Source organism: Chiloscyllium punctatum, chromosome 40 (assembly GCF_047496795.1).
Source record: "Chiloscyllium punctatum isolate Juve2018m chromosome 40, sChiPun1.3, whole genome shotgun sequence".
Classification (NCBI taxonomy): domain Eukaryota; kingdom Metazoa; phylum Chordata; class Chondrichthyes; order Orectolobiformes; family Hemiscylliidae; genus Chiloscyllium; species Chiloscyllium punctatum.
In genome coordinates, this window is record NC_092778.1 from 39,823,653 (window position 1) to 39,839,202 (window position 15,550).

Here is a 15,550-nt window from a genome sequence, read left to right on the forward strand (position 1 = left end):
TGGCTACTTACACTCTTCCATTGTCACAGTAGCTCAAAGTGCAATTGATGACTCCAAAATGGTTAGTAAGAGATTAACCATGTTTGTTGTGGGGCTACAAATGCAAATCTTTTAAGATAGTATCAAGCACCTTTTCTTATCCATGAAGATTTCTACATTCTCCATCAGAGAATGTGGGCATCGCTGTCCAGCCCTGGGGAAGGTGGTCTTTGGACCACTGCAACTCATCTGGTTTGCGTATTCTTCCAATAATGTTAAAGAAGGGGGCTCCAGAATTTTGATCCAGAGACAATGAAAGAATAGTAATATAGTTAAAGTCAGATGGAGTAGGACCTGGTGAGGAACTTGGAGGTGGTGGTGTTCCCACATATCTGATGGTAAATGATACAGGTTGTAGAGTTGGTAAGTGTTGCTGTAGTGCATCTTGTAGATCAGCCTTGTCCAACAGGGGATCCACTGAGGTGTTGTTAGGCAGCAGACTCACCACCCCCTGACTATTTTACAGGGTGCTGCTATGACCTCAGTGCTCAGTTAAAACCAGCTCATGGAATGTGAGTGACTTTTCATTGTCACACCTCAGGATTCTCCCAGGGTTGGAGGATTTGAGCTACAGGGAGATGCTGAACAGGCTGGGGATGTTTTGCTGGAGCGTCGGGGGCTGAGGGGTGACCTTATAGAGGTTTACAAAATTATGAGGGACATGAACAGGCTAAATAGGCAAAGTCTTTTCCCTGGGGTCAGGGAGTCCAGAACTAGAGGGCATAGGTTTAGGGTGAGAGGGGAAAGATATAAAAGAGACCTAAGGGGCAACTTTTTCCACACAAAGGGTGGTACGTGTATGGAATGAGCTGCCAGAGGAAGTGGTGGAGGCTGGTACAATTGCAACATTTAAGAGGCATTTAGATGGGTATACGAATAGGAAGGGTTTGGAGGGATATGGGCCAGGTGCTGACAGGTGGAACTAGATTGGGTTGGGATATCTGGTCGGCATGGACAGGTTGGACCGAAGGGTCTGTTTCCATACTGTACATCTCTATGACTCTATGGTGCTGAAGTGCGAACATAGAGTAGTGTTACCACAGTGATACTTATACTTGGATTTCAAGGGTTAATTTATAGAAACTAGAGCTTTTCCTATGATTAAGAGATGATTTGATTGAAATTTAAGAAATTGAGGGGGGAAAATGGGATAAATAAAATGAAACTATTTCTGGTGGGTTTTTTTGGGGGGTGGATATAGCCTAAAAATTGAAGTCAAAAACTTTTCAGTGAAATTAGGAAACAATTCTGGATACAAAAAGTCGAAAAAGTTGGAACACTTCCACAAATGGCAATTAACACTCATATCAATTGTGAATTTTAAAACAGACTTTTTTTGTTCATCAAAACTTATTAATGGATTTTGGAGTGAGACTATAGCTCAGCCATGGTCACACAGAAAGCAGAAACTTTGGGGACTGAAGTGGTCTTTGTTCGTACATTCAACTTGAATGATGGCAGCTCAAGAATGTAGCCGTGCTACCCTGGATTGACAGCCCAGAGTACAGGATCAACTCAAGAGTGGGATTTAACCCACACGCAATTATCTCCAAATGAGAGCATACAATAAGTCAAGCTGACTTATTGTCACAATTTTTAAAAATTTTGTTATTTAATTAATTTGGACTGCAAAAGGATGAGGACCAAAACTATTTTTAGCCAAATATGGTTACAAAAAAATCTGTTGAAGTCAAGTCAAGAACATTACTGTATTCATACAGCAAATACTTTCACAATCCCAGATCCAATGATAGGATTGATTCAACTGGGAATATTCTGTACAAGTATTTTGTATTTACCAATTTAGTGACGTTGATGATGGGACGAACTGGATCCCCAATTAGTTATAATTGTTTCAATAAGTGTTCAGTACAATGACCACATAACTGGAAGCAAACACATGTAAGGAAGCAGAACAGGGGCTCATTTTCAAATCTTCTCCATGATGTCCTCTGCCCTAATGACCAATCATTTAGTTAACTAAATAACAACCAAGTGTAATTTTATAATTATTATTACTTTAAGACAAATCTGTTCAATAAGTTAAAAATATTTCCTTCCTTAAAAATTAAGTTCCTCCATCCCAGTTAAAAGAAATAAAAATTGTCAGAAGCTGTCGTGCTTTCTGGTTTAAACAACTGTGTGTGAACAGTCTGGGTGATCTCAATGAACAAGGGAGTAAAGCAGTCACAAAATCTGCCTCTAATTGGAAATACAACTCAGAGGCTATAGCAACAAATTAAGTTTACATAGCATCTTAATATCCCAAACAGCTTCACCAAGATCATTACAAAAAAAAATTATGATGCAGAGCCATATTAGGAGTTATTACCTCAGATCATCAAAAACGCTTGGGAGGAAGAGGCAGGCACATTTTAATAAATGTCTTAAATAAAGAGAGGAAAGCAAGGTAAAGACATGGAGACACATTGGTAGATACACAGGTGGGTAAGTGGGTGGCAGGGGGAAATTAAATTCCAGAGCTTGGAGCCGAGGCAAATGAAGGCATGGCCACTAATTGTGCAGCAATTATAAATGGCGTGAGTTACAAGAATGAACAGTTCATTTTAATACTGTCTCATCATGTAATATCATGAAGTTCACACAAGCTATTTTTGAATAGCAGATGCTGCAATATGGAGGGGGAGTTACTGCACAGATGCAATTACAGCCCCTTCAGAGTTTGAGCTAAGTCATATTGTTGAACCGTTTGAAACTTAGGTTCTCTTTGCAATTAACTGTTCTATAACTAAACAGAGAGGCTCAATGTTGATATCAGATGCTGCAATAATAACATCCATTAGCCCAAGGAGTTTACTAAAACATTTATATATTGTCTGCAACTGCTTCTGCTTAAGTTTGAAAGATGCCAGTTCCTCCCCTTTAAGCAATCTAACTTCTTGATTTTTATAAAACATATAGAAGAATTGGTTTCCACCCCCTCGTTTTCTTGTGTAGCAGAGAGAACTAGCAGTAGTAACAATGAACCTCACTCTTGATCTGGATGCGATCCATGCCTGCCTTACACATATCCCAAAATAGAAAAAGAATAACAATGGGGGAGAAATGCCTGGTTTCCTTCACAGTGCATGGAACCTATAGGCAGATTTTCCAATAGCCAGATATAGTCATGTTGTGGCTGCGGGTGGGAGTCACGCATGGGGACACTCCACCATATCACAGTCTGAAGCAATTGCCCAAGACATTGAATATTTCTGCTGGGTAATTCCTCTATGCCTGGGACCCTACACAAGTCTCCATTAAAAATAAAATCAGGTGATGACACATAAACCTGCCACCAACTCCCACTGTGCTGACACCCCAGCCTTATCCCATCCCAAATTTCCACTCCCCCTTCAGACTTTACCTTCCAGGATCTCCACAAGGCTTGACCTGCACCCCCACCCCTACCAGAGGGAATTTTTTTCAGACCCACACTAAACACTCAGCTGCCCCCATTGTCACTTTGCACATTGCTCCCTCCCCTGCTGATATCTTACTTGGCACAATACCCCTCCCCAGCTGGCACACTATTTACTGGCAACTAACCCCTTCCAACCCATCTGACACCCAACCCTCCTTGCACCTTATCATCATACCTTATATACTCACCCTTCGATAGTACTTGTCAAAGTGCGTGCCAGGATATTTACATTTCAGAATTTGGCAGCTGACTGTTCTTAAAAAGGGGTGGGGCTTGCCTTCCCCTAACAGTTCTGAAATGTGAAAAGAACTGTCGGACTAGAAGTACGGCTCCACATTCCTGATGGAATCCTGGTTGGAATCTCGTCTCAGTAATGAGTCATTCCTCAGAAAATCTGACCCACTGATATCAAACATGAACAAAGTTACTTGGTACAATTAGTTCAACATCTGTTTATAACCATAGAGCCATAGAGATGTACAGCATGGAAACAGATCCTTTGGTCCAACCCGTCCATGCCAACCAGATATCCCAACCCAATCTAGTCCCACCTGCCCGCACCCGGCCCATATCCCTCCAAACCCTTCCTATTCATATACCCATCTAAATGCCTCTTAAATGTTGCAATTGTACCAGCCTCCACCACTTCCTCTGGCTGCTCATTCCATACACGTACCACCCTCTGCGTGAAAAAGTTGCCCCTTAGGTCTCTTTTATATCTTTCCCCTCTCACCCTAAGCCTATGCCCTCTAGTTCTGGACTCCCTGACCCCAGGGAAAAGACTTTGCCTATTTAGCCTATCCATGCCCCTCACATTTGTGAAGGTTTGTAGCTCAGGTTGACGTTTAGGGTGTAGGTTTGCTCGCTGCGCTGTAGGTTTGATATCCAGATGTTTCATTACCTGGCTAGGTAACATCATCAGAGGCAACCTCCAAGTGAAGGATATTAAATCTACAGCTCAGCGAGCAAACCTACACCCTATACCCCTCATAATTTTGTAAACCTCTATAAAAGTCACCCCTCAGCCTCCGACGCTCCAGGGAAAACAGCCCCATCCTGTTCAGCATCTCCCTCTAGCTCAAATCCTCCAACTCTGGCAACATCCTTGTAAATCTTTTCTGAACCCTTTCAAGTTTCACAACATCTTTCCTATAGGAAGGAGACCAGAACTGCACGCAATATTCCAACAGTGGCCTAACCTGTACAGCCACAACATGACCTGTTGTAAACGTCTTTGTCCACTACACCTCCAATTTTCGTCTCATCTGCAAACTTACTAACTGTACCTCTTATGCTCGCATCCAAATCATTTATGTAAATGACAAAATGTAGAGGACCCAGCACCGATCCTTGTGGCGCTCCACTGGTCACAGGCCTCCAGTCTGAAAAACAATCCTCCACCACCACCCTCTGCCTTCTAACTTTAAGCCAGTTCTGCATCGAAATGGCTAGTTCTCACTGTATTATATGAAATCTAACCTTGCTAATCAGTCTCCCATGGGGAACCTTGTCGAACGCCTTACTGAAGTCCATATAGATCACATCTACCGCTCTGCCCTCATCAATCCTTTTTGTTACTTCCTCAAAAAACTCAATCAAGTTTGAGAGACATGATTTCCCGCACACAGTTTGCATAGCTGTACAACATAAGAACAACACTGTAAAAAGTTATTTCAAACTGATGAAGGAGTCAAACACAAAAAGCTAAAAGTTGCCACTGGCTCCAAAATACATAGGAACATTCTGTCTGCTTTTTATTAATTCATCCAATGTGGGTTTCGCTAGCTGCCCAGATGCTCTTCATAAGGTAACAGTGAGCTGCCCACTTGAATCACTGCACTTCTTTTTGGTAATAGGCACTCCCAGAATGCTGACTGTTGCATTGTCAAAATAAGTTAAAGAGTCCACGGAGGACTTGAAAAAGGATATGACTGTTTTAGAAACAGTTCAGAAAAGGAAACAGAGTCTATCACATGAAAAATGGTTGAACAGGGTAGACATATACACATTAGCTTTTAGAAGAATGAGACATGAGCTATTTAAATAAAGAACACCCTAAGGCAACTTTACAGATCGCTGGACTCTCTCAGCCTCATTTTTCTCATGCAAGTCACACAACCAGAGGCAGGAGGAGCTAATGGAGGGGGAATAGACTACCTCCACATCCATAATAGGAACAGGTGGCGGCAGTTTAGACTCTCAAACCTTCTCTGTTGCTCAATAGGATCGTGGCTGATTCCATGAAGCAAATAGGACTGGCTACTATTGGGATAGCTATGGTCAATGGTAGAGATAAAACTAGCAAGCGCTGCTTTAATGCTGTGGGCAGGCATGGTCCGCAACTGAGTTCCCTTTTCTCCTTCCAGAATCTTGTGTTGCTCTGTTTTTTCTTCACTTTCCAAATCATATTGTATTTCTAAGGGAAATGGCTACTTCATTTCTGCAGACAACTGGTTTCTGCAGAGTGCAGAAGTCAGCAAACTACATGCTTTGGCACATCACTTCTTGATGATATTTACAGTTTGAAAGAACTATAGAAAAACACAGAATTCTTGTGGATTTTAAACAACATTCAGAATAATTCAACCAGCAACTAATGAACTGAGAAAAAGCAATTATCCAATTAAATAATGCTGGTGTGAAAGGGTCTTGCCAGCTTCTGAATACATAGTCAGTTATGGGTGTGAAGAGAGTGCACGACCTGAAACTTGAAGTACCAAAAAAAGTAGACCAATAGCAATAAATCAGCATTGCGTGCTGATTGACATGGTCATATGTCCATTCAACATTCTTGTGAAACCAGTTCACCAGAGTGTGCACCAATATCCTCACCAAAATGGCATCTAGCACAATTCACTTCAAAAAGAACATGCTGTGTTTCAGATTGCCAATTTTGGTCTAAAGACACCCTTAGCTCCTGAATTTTAAAAAAAATGGCAATGATCCTAATTTGTCACCACAGTTAACGGATGTCAGGCTACATTTTATTGGAACTGTTTCACGCTGGAATTTCAGTGACCAAGAAGAAATAGGAGACTCTATAGCTTGTGAGAAGATTTGTAACTCGGGTGCTCGTTGTTGTGGTTCTGTTCGCCGAGCTGGGAATTTGTGTTGCAGACGTTTCGTCCCCTGTCTAGGTGACATCCTCAGTACTTGGGAGCCTCCTGTGAAGCACTTCTGTGTTGTTTCCTCCAGCATTTGTAGTGGTTTGTCTCTATAAATGCCAGAGGAAACAACACAGAAGTGCTTCACAGGAGGCTCCCAAGCACTGAGGATGTCACCTAGACAGAGGACGAAACGTCTGCAACACAGATTCCCAGCTTGGCGAATAGAACCACAACAAGGAGACTCTATAGCCAAACACATGTCACAGATTTCTCAAACTATTCTAAAAATATCCCCAATTTCACAGCGCTCTGGAAAATTCTAAGTAGCATTCTTCACCTTTTAAATTTGTGTTAGAAGAAATATGAAATCAGGTTCTATTTATGTTTACTTATTACTTAAGTCACCAAATAAAATATTTACATGGTGCGTTAACAGGTTATTTTTCAACTATTGAATGTGTTCTTTCAAACCACAAAAGCTCCAGTAAATATTATAATATCAGAAATATTTGTGTTTTTCTTACAATTGCAACAGTGTGACTGGTAAAATAATAATTTAAAACTGTGAATTTGACATGGCTGCACAAGCATCAAGTGGTATTCATGATCTCAACTTCTCAACCACATTAACTGTGGTCAGGGTTTTTTTGCGCTTTGGAGTTCCAGTCACCATGAAAAATAGGAGGCTTACACACCTCACATTACTCAAATTTTTATTTCCATTCCTCCAGTTACTACCCATTTTAGGAATTCCAAAATGTCCAAGCAAAGCAAACATCAGCACCTTAATTTACGTAATCCTCGGTGGAATCAATATTATAAGGCATTTTGTGTTTGATTTTGTCTGCAGTAGCATTGTCATAATCTGAAGAACTTTTGATGATTGACATGCCAATGCAAGAATGTGCTTATATAGCAGTTAAGAAACCAGACAAACTGTTTTGCTTTCAGAGTTGAAATTCCACTAAGTTGTGAAATTGATCCTGTGGAGCAATATCAGAAAAACAAATAACCACAAAATATAATATTTTGTTGGAAAAATCCAACTGTTCACCCATTTACTACAGGGAAGGGAATCTTCTATCCCTACAGGTGGACTCTTAATGTTCCCCAAAGTGGTCAATGTGCTATTCAATGACAAGCAATCATGCAGATAGTGAAGGGTGTGTATATAATTCAGTTTGGGAGGGGGATGGTGGGGGTGGGGGACTCTTGAGATGGCAGCAACATGTATTGTGTAGCCCTTAAGCTTAAATACTGATAGAGACACGTTTCACATAAACATTAGGCTAAGAACACTCATCCAGCACCTCAATGACAGTGTCCAACGCTTTAATAATGTTATTGCAAAATAGATGTCTACTGTGAATAGCAAACTTATATCTAATGAGTATAATTTAACAAAACTTTTGAAAAAGAAAAAGAGCATTCAATACCTTTCACATGTCCAAAATACTCTTCACAGTCAATGAATTATTTGAGAGCAAACACTTAGGTCGGCCATGCAGGAGAGATATTGTGCACAGCAAGGACCTCTGACACTAATTTGGTGAAGAACCCTTTTTTTTCCCCAGTAGAGGGTTAAATAGTGTTCAAGGCTTCAAGGAAACTGACAGTCCTTTTATGAAGGACAACCAAAAGTGCTCCACTAATGACCACATAAATAATGTCCTAAAGTCCAGCAGCTGATCTTGAACGAACCAAAGTTTAACTTTCAGCATGCTCGATTGTAATATTTAATCCGAAGTCATTTGGAGGAGGAAATCTACCCCCTCACCTAATGTGGCCTGTGTGCACCTGCAGATCCACAGCAGTGTGACTCTTTGCTGCCCTCTGAAATGGCCTAGCAAGCCACTCCATTGGATTAAACTACTGAAAAAAAAAGCAGTGCAAGTTTAATCAACACAATACAGACTGTAACAATTCAAGAAGGCAACTCAGTTAGGAATGGACAATAAATGTTGGTCTTGACTACAATGCTTTCAGACCAACAACAAAAATAACTAATATTGGTCTATCAAACAGAATGTAATTCAATAATGATAGTTTACTCAACTGTTGAGTTTACTTAAAATTGCTTCCACAAATCAATCATCAGGGCCCTTTTTCCCTGCTAAATCTAGACTTAAAGTCAATGCATTTTGCTTTATTAATGAAATTCTTTTAGTGAGCTTACCTGTTAGTTCTTTTATTAATTCATAAAGGACCTTAAAATTATACCATGCAAAGACTACATTACTAACATTAATTTATTCTCAGAATTTCTTTTGTTAAATTAAAACATTTAATTATTACCAGATAGAAACGTGGACTGATTAAACATGTACTTTTCATTTCTAATGCCCAGGAATCAAACTCAGCTGACTGATAAACCTCATGTAAAATGGCTGTTCAAATGAGTGCTCAATCTCAGTCAGTTCCTTGTGGTTAGTGCCCAAAGAACAAAACTATTCCTGATTCAAAACTGATTAAAAGGTCCAACTCAAGAGGCGGCATAAGACTAGCAGAAATAGATACTCAAAACGAAAAAAAAAGGGATCCAAAATGGCGGCGACCTAGGAAGATCATGTCACAGAGCTCCACAGCACAAGCAGGACGAACTTTTAACTCGCCCTTCCCAGATCACCGCGATATCTTTGGACTCTGGAAAGGTCATAGAGTCCCAGAAAACTTAAAAATCAACTGATGTTGGTTTTCGCCATCCAGGGATTCCGAAGAAGGAGGAGCGTCTGAGGCCGAGCCCACTGCCCAGTCTGCAGGATCCTCGGACTTGATTATTTACCAGGCCCTGGTGAAGAAACTCGCGAAATCTCACAAGATGTTGGGTAAGCAGATGGAGAATCTGGCCCCAATATCTATTATGCTACAGACGCATGAACTGTAGCTGGCAGACCTGGAGAAAAGGACAGATGAGGTAGAACACAGAGTCGCAGTGGTGGAAGCTGATACCGATTCCTCAAAGGATCAGATCCAGGCCCTGGAGACGATGGTCGGTAATTTGCTTGACTAATAACAGAGGTAGGAGAAAAAATATTCGGATCGTCGGTCTGAAGGAGAGTAAGGAATTTAAGGGGCCGGCTGAATTTATTCAGGACCGGTTGCCGAAATCCCTTAACTTGGAGCCTGGAATGAGAGGCTTGAAGATCAAGAGGGCTCACCTGGTCACGGCGTGGAAGTCAGTTCTGGATCAATGTCCTCGTCCTATCTTAGTGCAGTTTCATCATTACAGAGGTAAGGAGAGAATTGTGGAAGCTTCCAGAATCCAGGGGAAAGATCCAAAGGCCCAAGTTTACAAGTACTCTTAGATCATGTTCTTCCAGGACTTCTCAGCAGTGGTGATACAGAAAAAATCATATGACTGTGTCAAGAGAAGACTGAGGGAGCTTGAGATCCAGTACTCTCCAAGGTATCTGGCGGTGCTTCAGATCACCTTAAATGTACATCTCTTTGACACGTCGGAGAAGGCGAGAGACTTTGTGGACAAATCTAACTTAATCTGAACAGTTTAGTATGTACAAATACTAGTGTTGTTTGGGTATTTTTTTTTAAAAAAGAGAAAATCCAGTCAGGGCTTTCTTTTCCTATCTTTCTTATTGGTAATAATCTGGTCTAAACCATGTTTGGTGGCGGTTGAGATGTGTACTTTCAATTTCTAAGTTATACCAAAGGATGGGTGGGGTATTTACCTTTTTTAAAAAAAATTCTTTATTCACATTGCTATTCCATGGTGTATTGGGATGTGTAGATGCTCCCTTTGGTCAGGGGGTGAATTCCCCTATCCAGCACTGTATGCACTTTATATGTTGATTTTGTTGTATATAGTCTTTGAAAGCTTTGTGGGTTCGTTAACTGTAGTGGTTTTAGTTTACGTTCAATGGATCTTGTGACACTAAGGCTCGGCGATCTGCAGTGCGAGTTCCTCCTCTCTGGAATCCAAATGCTACTGCAGAAGGTTATGGCTAATGACTTGATTAAATGATGTACCTGGAATATCAAGGGGTGTCACTCACCAATTACGAGGAAGGAGGTATTTTTGAGTCTTAGAAAGGAGAAGGTGGATATTGCTTTGTTACAGGAGACACACTTGGATGATAGGGAGCATTTGAAACTACAGCAGAATGGCTTTGGTCGGGTTTACTTTTCATCTTTTAATACCAGAAGTAGGGGGGTGGCCATATTGGTGAGGAAGAATCTTTCATTTAAGTTACTAATGTGTGTTAAAGACACATACGGGAGGTTTGCAATTGTCAAAGCCCTGAAAAGCAGGGAAGAATATAGTGTTTTAAATGTTTATTATCCTCCGGCTCTTCCCCTCAAATTCCTGGTTGATGCGTTCTCTAAACTGATTAGTCTGGAGCCACGGCATATCATCATGGGGAGATTTTAATTGTCTCATAGATCCCACAGTAGACAGGTTGCACAAAGGCCCCCCCGATACCCTCTGTACAAACTAAACAATTAGTGGATCTATGTGTGGAGTTAGAGTTGGTGGACGTCTGGAGGAGGCTCCACCCTATAGGCAGGATTTTACTTTTTTTTTTCCAATCCACACAGATGTCACACCAGGATTGATTTTTTTTCTGACCCCTGTGGCAACCCTGGACTTGGTGACATCTTGTACAATTGGTAATATTACCATTTCCGATCACGCTCCAGTGTACCTGTTGGTTAAGATTAAGGATGTTACAGCGGGTTCAAGGCACTGGTGAATGGATCCCTTTATCCTTAAAGATAGTAAGTTTATGGAGTACTTCAAGGGAATTTTGGGCATTCCCAGACATTAACTCGGGCTCAGTTAGTAGCCCATCGGTCCTTTTGGAAACTACCAAAGCATTGCGAGAGGGTTAGTTATGTCCATTGCTACCAGTAGGAAGTGGCAGACAGGTGAGCAGCAATGTCTCCTCGAAGCACAGTTAACAACAACCAAGGCGGCTTACTTTGACAGGCCCTCATTAGTCAAGCTACAGAGGATTACGGCGCTGTGGCCTGCATTGAATTACAAGCTCATGCAGACAGCAAAGGAGCTTACTTTCGCAAAGCAGAGGTTATATGAGCATGGTGACAGCCGGGCAAATACCTAGCATATCTCGCCAGGAAAAGGAGTGCCCCTCAGGCCATTACATCAATTCGGGAAGGGTCTGGGAAGCCAACATGTTAATGTGGCATTCCAGAGATTTTACTTTAAGTTATACCAATCTGAGGGTTGTGAGGAGGAGTGGGCCAAGATGGAATCCTTTTTCAAGGATCTGAAGCTCCCAGGCATGACCCCCAAACAACAGTCTTTTCTCAATGCCCCCTTATCAGAGCAAGGGGTGCAGGAGGCTGCAAAGCAGTTTCAGATTGGAAAGGTGCCCGGTCCTGATGGACTTCCCAGCAAATTTTGTAAGGAATTTATTAGCATATTGTCAGGCCCAATGCTCAACATATCCAATGACTCGTACAGTCATCATCGTCTCCCGCCAGCACTGAGGCCAATATTTCTCTTATTCTTAAAAAAAGGGAAGGACCCAGAAGACTGTGCTTTATACAGGCCCATCTCACTCTTAAATGTGGACTTTAAAATCCTCTCTAAGATTATTGCCTTAAGGCTGGTGATTGTGTTACTTCTACTGGTAAAGAGGACCAGATGGGCTTCACAAAGGGCTGCAGATCCTCCAATAATATTAGGAGGCTGTTTAATGTAATTCAAGCTTGTCAACAACAGTCAATACAGGGATTGGTGATTTTTCGAGATGCAGAGAAGGCATTTGACTGAGTTGAATGGCTGTACTTTTTCTATACTCTAGAGCAGTTTGGTTTGGGCAAAGCCTTTATAAGATGGGTAAAGGTTCTCTACAGTGACCCTCTCGCAGCAGTCATCACCAATGGTGTACAATCAATCAATTTTAACATTTTACACAGGTGATAGCCTCCAATAACGGTTCAATCTACAAAAGTTAATGCAAGTGTAGAGTGTTGATACTTAGGTGCATAAAACCAAAATAAATGAATGTTTTAAATAATCAAGAGGTTATTCTGAAACTTAACACACACATCTCCTTCCACAAATTTGGAGCGAGCCAAAGTGATAATGGGGGAGCAGAACAGAAGTCATTGTAGGTGATTCTTTGACCACAACTGGATAAACAAGAATGGAACCAGGAAAGGGCAGCCCCACCCAGATAACAGAGCAAAACACTGGAGCCGGATGACGTGGTTAACCATGTCAAAGACTGCAGGCTGATCAATAACCACAGAGGTGGTCATGGTCATGGCACATTTGACATTGAATATTTACAGCAGACAGTCGGTTTAGCCAGTCAAAGTTAAAAATCACACAACACCAATTTATAGTCCAACAGGTTTATTTGGAAGCACTAGCTTTCAGAGCATTGCTCCTTCATCAGGTGGTTGTGGAGTATAAGATCATAAGACACAGAATTTATAATAAAAATGTATAGAATTTTTCGATATATAATTTCAGTTACATCACACTGTAAAATTTTACTATAAATTCTGTATCTTATGACCTTATACTCCACAACCACCTGATGAAGGAGCAGTGCTCCGAAAGCTAGTGCTTCCAAATAAACCTGTTGGACTATAACCTAGTGTTGTGTGATTTTCAACTTTGTACACTGCGGTCCAACACCAGCATTTCCAAATCATAAATATTCAAGTCTATATCTCTCCAGTTCAGGGGAATAGTGCCATGGCTACATAAGAATGTTATGGTTTTAAATGTGACAAGAAAAAACAAGATGAATATTTGGCTGAGATGGAGCAGTCTAGTAGCTGCACATAGTTGTAGTTACTTATTACAACAAAAAAAAGAGCAAAAATCTAATAAATCTAATGAAAAACAACCTAATAAACCAAATAGATTGCATCAGTTCAAAAGGGCAGCTCACTACCTCCTTCAAGGGCAACCCAGGACAGGCAAGAAATGCTGCCCAGCCAGTGACGTCAGCATCGCATTAATGAAGAAAAAGATGCAGCAATTACAAACTGCTCTAATACATCCATTAACAAAATAAGAATATTTTAATGAGTGTAACTAGTTGAACTAATGCATACACAAAAATTATAAATTGTGGTATTAAAATCTATGAAATACTAATGTATAAAATACCATAATGCTCCAACTCTCTTTAGATACTATGTGATTACTCTATCATCTGTGAAAAAAGAGGAACAACACATGTGCATCTTAAAACCTCAAAGCAACTGTAAAGAAAACAAACAAATTAGATGGGATCTTGTGGGGCGATGGTAACATCCCTACCTCTGGATCATAAGGCATGGGTTCAAGTCACGCCTGTTTCAGAGATCTGTTAGATTAATTCTGAACAGCCTGATTAAATACCTAAACTAATGAGAAATGCACCAAGACATGTCCTGCTAACATATCTGCCATTCCAATCTGACAAATTGTTTCATAATGTACCATTATCTATAAATGTTGAACCAGTGAAGAAAGTTTGATCATCTACTGTAAAATCGAGAACCAAAATCCAATGGCCTGAACTAGAAATATTTGTTTTATTTTTACAAAGGATAGCAAGGTATGTTTATTTCTAGCTGCTCTGACGCTGTGGTGAGCACCCTTCAAGGGCAGTTACAGTTGTGTTCACGTTGCTCCCACAATGTTGCTCGGTAGACTTCAAGGATGTGAACCTAGTGATTACAAAGGAAATGTATGTATACAAGTCATGTCAGCGTTCCCATGCACATGCTCCCCTTGTCTTTTTCAGTGGTGGAGGTCACAGGTATGAGGATGCTTTCTCGGAGAAGTCTTGGCAAATCAAAGCAATACAACCTGTGCATCAACAATATCCAGGTTATCAATGAGGGACTATTTGACGTAGTGGATCGGTTGACAATCAAACAAACTGTTTTCGACCTTATTGGACTGAATGGTCTATTTGCTCACTGTAAATTCATGTACTTCTATATATTCAAATGTGTTACAGCTACTGCTCCCAGCTGAGGATCACTTAGCTATCATTTCTACACATTGAATCCACTGTTCATCAGACACCATTCTACATTCAGGCTTCACCACAACAGCACCTCACTTTCACAATGGGTGTTCCTGGCATTACCAACTCTCCCCCTCCAGACCACTCCAAACTCCCCTAGCACTACTCAAAGTCTGAGAGTTCTTTTTGTGTGGAAAAGTATTTGCAGATTTTTTAAATGTTTTTCTTCAATCTAGCATCGAAAGGGAAATAAGATAACTCCAGTGGGGAACTCGGCACTTCAGCTTCTGAAGCGAAGTTTCGAGTCTCCATAACAGCAGATTGCGTACAAATTCTACCCATTCTAATTCCATACTGATGTTAATCAAAACCAACTATGTCAGGAGTGAGACACAGCTTCCCGCACTCTCCAGCAAGTACTTTAAATGTTCTTTTAAAAAAAGGGGGGGAGGGCTATTTTGTTTTTTAATGCTGTAGAAAACAAACAAAAGTACTTAGCGCAATGTTAGTCCGAGCAGACATTTTCAATCGGGACTGCTCAGCTAAAAGACGGGAGTTTTAAAGGAGGTGTGGGTACTGCTAACGTGAGGCGACCAACCGAGGAAATAGGTGCAGAATACCTTTCACAGAGACTTTTAAAACACACACACACCAAGATTCAGGGCGAGGTTTTGTTGTGCTGAGGGATTAAGGAGAAGGTTGTAACTCAATGCCGAAGGTAGAGGAATTAATTGCCCACACATTGAGAACAACCCCCTAGGCAGCGTCCCCCACAAGCCGACTGGCTCTGGGGCGGAGGCGGGGAGGAAGAATTTCTCCAACATTTCGCTGAAAGATTCAGGATCTCACGCGGGCTTCCCCCATTTGGGCGCGAAGAGCAGAGACTTGGGAACGAACAAGAAGAAAAAAAGCACTCTACACACACCCCACCCCAATTTATAATTATCGATCCGCAAAACACAACAAACCTCGTTTCACTCGGGAGTCAATAAAAGACACAGTCACCGCTCGAAATCCGA

General features: G+C 41.1%; 1 protein-coding gene across 3 annotated transcripts in view; it reads right to left on the reverse strand.

The window, feature by feature from the left end:
* The window catches only part of carhsp1 (calcium regulated heat stable protein 1), a 139,219-nt gene that overhangs the window by 91,161 nt on the left and 32,508 nt on the right, over positions 1-15,550 (reverse strand). The gene's annotated exons all lie outside the window — the stretch shown is intronic.